The sequence below is a fragment of the Hippocampus guttulatus genome, chromosome 7, assembly GCF_054856545.1.
Source record: "Hippocampus guttulatus isolate MCC_2025c chromosome 7, RoL_Hgut_1.0, whole genome shotgun sequence".
NCBI classification, from domain to species: domain Eukaryota; kingdom Metazoa; phylum Chordata; class Actinopteri; order Syngnathiformes; family Syngnathidae; genus Hippocampus; species Hippocampus guttulatus.
In genome coordinates, this window is record NC_141267.1 from 3,792,372 (window position 1) to 3,796,034 (window position 3,663).

Consider the following 3,663-nt stretch of genomic DNA (forward strand, 5'->3'; position numbering starts at 1 on the left):
TGAGGGAGGGGTACTGTCATGTTTTGGTTTGTGACCAACAGGTGGCACTGTGGGGCTTTTCACTGCAGCTGCACACCTGTTGGTCGTTAGGTAATTACGAGTAATTACTACTCATTGTCGGGTCATTGTTTGTTGCTCTTTGCTGCTGTCATGTTTGTTTGTCAGTCATGTTTTTGGTCATGTTTCTGTTATTGATAGTTTTGAGCTCCAGTCATGGGTTTTTGATACTTTGGACTTTGTTTGTTTAGGATTTAGTTTTCTGTGTTTTAATACACTTCTTGAAGTATACACTGCTCCTCCCCTCCTGCCTGCTTTTTGGGGTCCACCACCACCTCACAATGTGACAATCACAGAAAGCGAAAGGTTATGCGGCCCTCACAGGAAAAAAATTGGGGCCCACTGTTTTAAAGGGCTACTTGACATATGTACGCCATTTGCAATAGTAAAACGTTATTTCATCGAGAATTAATCAGATAATTTTTTTTCATGTACATGAAAAATAAGTTGAAACGATTCTGAAAATAATATCGCTGGCCGCCATGTTTGTTGAACACGTTTCTAAATTACCGTCACGTGTGAAAACATCGGATGAGGCTGCACATTGACATGCATACACAGCTATGCCGAATAGAATGCATCGAGCATTAATCCTGAAAGCATGAAGTCATATCGTTTCCAGCCAGTGCTATAAAATAAATCTAACGAGCAATATTCCACTTTTGATGTGAAAGATGAAGCACTGGATGGTCTTTTGATGGCACAAAATACACTTTGACAAACGAGTGGATCAGGAGCTGCAGCGACATGATGCTCATTCACAAGCTACATATGCATGGACAATCCAATCATTACCATATTTTCCTTGTGTCAGGAAGGGCATCCGACGTAAAATCTTGGCCAAAACAAACATGCGATTCAAACCTTCGAATTTCATACCGGATCGACCAAGGCCCGGGTTAACAATGACCGTCATCGGCATTGTTGACCTCCAGGGTGCCGGTGGAAAATGGACGACTGTTGGTCGAAGAAGGAGAGGATGATGGTGTGTCTGTCGGAAGAGAGAGAAGTGGAACACCAAGAGTATAGGACTGAGAGTAGGGATTTGAATGTTGGAATGATGACAGGAATGGGTAAAGAGTTGGTTGACATGATGCAGAGGAGGAAGGTAGACATACTGTGTGTCCAGGAGACCAGGTGGAAAGGGAGCAAGGCTAGACGCTTTGGATCGGGGTTCAAGTTGTTCTATCATGGTTTAGACGGGAAGAGAAATGGAATCGGAATTATCTTAGGAGGAGTTTGTTAGGAATGTCCAAGAAGTAAAAAGAGTTTCAGATAGAGTGATGAGTCTGAAGCTAGAAATTGAAGGTGTGATGTTCAATGTTGTTAGTGGGTATGCCCCACAGGTAGGATGTGAGTTGGAGGATAAATTTTTGTTGGACCTCGATGAAGTGACCCAGAATATCCCTAGAAGTGAGAAAGATGTAATTGGTGCATACTTCAATGGACATGTTGGCGCAGGAAACAGAGATAATGAGGAGGTGATGGGCAGGTTTGGGCTACAGACGAGGAACCCAGAAGGACAGATGGTGGTTGACTTTGCTAAGAGAATGGAAATGGCTAAAGTAAATACTTTTTTTCAGAAGAGGCAGGAACATAAGCTGACCTATAAGAGTGGAGGCAGGAGTACACAGGTAGACTATATTTTGTGTTGCAATGTGCAATCTGAAGGAAGTCAGTGACTGCAAAGTAGTGGTAGGTGACAGTGTAGCCAGACAGCATAGGTTGGTGAGGAAGAAGAAGAGAGCAAAAGGAGAGCAGAGGACAAAATGGTGAAAGCTGAAAATGGAAGAGTGTCGCATGACTTTTAGGAAGGAGTTGAGACAAGCACTGAGCGGTCAGGAGGTGCTTCCAGATGACTGGACAACTACAGCTAATGTGATTAGGGAGACAGGTAGGAAAGTACTTGGTGTATCATCTGGAAGTAAGTAGATAAGGTAACTTGGTGGTGGAATGAGGAGGTGCAGGGGTGTATAGAGAGAAAGAGCTAAGAAGAAGTGGGACACTGAGAGGACTGAAGAGAGTAGACAGGAGTACAGGGAGATGCAGCGCACGGTGAAAGTAGAGGTGGTGTAGGGATGACTTGTATGCTAGGTTGGACAGTAAGGAGGGAGAGACTAATCTCTACAGGTTGAGATGGAAATGTATTGACAGGTGCCAATATTGTGATGGGAATATGGAAAGAGTACTTTGAAGAATTGATGAATGAGGAAAATGAGAAAGAACCAAAAGGAGAAGAGGTGACTGTTGTGGACCAGGAAGTAGCAAAGATTAGCAAGGATGAAGTGAAGAGGGTACTGAAGAGGATGAAGAGTGGAAAGGCATTTGTGCCAATGTAGGTATGGAAGTGTCTCGGAGAGGTGGCAGTGGCCAGTAGATGGTGAGAACATGCCTGAGGAATGGAGGGGAAGTGTGCCGGTGCGCCTTTTTAAGAACAAGGGACATGTGCAGTTGTAGTAACTACAGAGGAATAAAGTTGATGAGCCATACAATGTAACAATGGGAAAGAGTAGTTGAAGCTAGACTAAGAGCAGAAGTGAGGATTTGTAAGCAGCAGTATGGTATCATGCCAAAAAAGAGTATGACAGATGCAGTATTTGCTTTAAGGATGTTGATAGAGAATCACAGAGAAGGCCAGAGGGAACTGTATTGTCTTTGTAGATCTGGAGAAAGCGTATGACACGGTGCCCAGAGAAGACCTGTGGTATTGTATGAGGAAGTCTGGGGTGACAGAGAAGTACGTTAGAGCGGTGCAGGACATGTGCTGTAAGACAGTGGTGAGGTGTACTGTCAGTGTGATGGAGGAATTCAAGGTGGAAGTGGGACTTCACCAGGGGTCAGCTCTGAGCCCCTTCTTATTCGCTATGGTGATGGACTGTAGTGAGAGCAGGGAGCAGGTGGAGGAGAAACTAGAGAGGTTGAGGTTTGCCCTGGAAAGGAGAGGAATGAAGGCCAGTCGCAGCAAGATGGAGTGTGTGAATGAGAGGGACCTAAATACAAGAGTGACATTACAGGGAGAAGAGATAAAGAAGGTGGAGGATCAATAAGTACTTGGGGTCAACTGTTCAGAGCAATAGAGTGTGTGGAAAAGAGGTGAAGGAGCGTGTACAGGCAGGCTGGAATGGCTGGAGAAAAGTGTCAGGTGTGATGTGCGATAGAAGAGTTTCAGCTAAAAAGAAAGGAAAGGTGTATAAAACTGTGGTGAGACCAGCCGTGCTGTTTGGAGTGGAGACAGTGCCACTGAAGAAAAGACAGGGGGCAGAGCTGGAGGTTGCAGAGATGAAGATGTTGAGGTTCTCTTTGAGAGTGAACAGGTTGGATAGGATCAGGAATGAGTACATGAGAGGGACAACTCATGTCAGAGGTTTTGGAGAGAAAGTCAGAGAGGCCAGACTGAGATGGTTCGGACCTGTCCAGAGGAGAGAGAGTGAATATATTGGAATAATTATGCTGAGTCTTGAACTGCCAGGCAGGAGGTCGTGAGGAAGACCAAAGAGGGGATTTATGGATGTAGTGAAAGAGGACATGAAGGTCGCTGGTGTGAGGGAAGAGTATGCACAAAATAGGGTTAAATGGAGGCAACTGATTCGCTCTGGTGACCCCTGA

At 44.9% G+C, this 3,663-nt stretch overlaps 1 pseudogene; it reads left to right on the forward strand.

The window, feature by feature from the left end:
* Positions 1–1,713: 1,713 nt before the first annotated feature.
* On the forward strand, positions 1,714–3,663 carry LOC147202006 (uncharacterized; annotated as a pseudogene).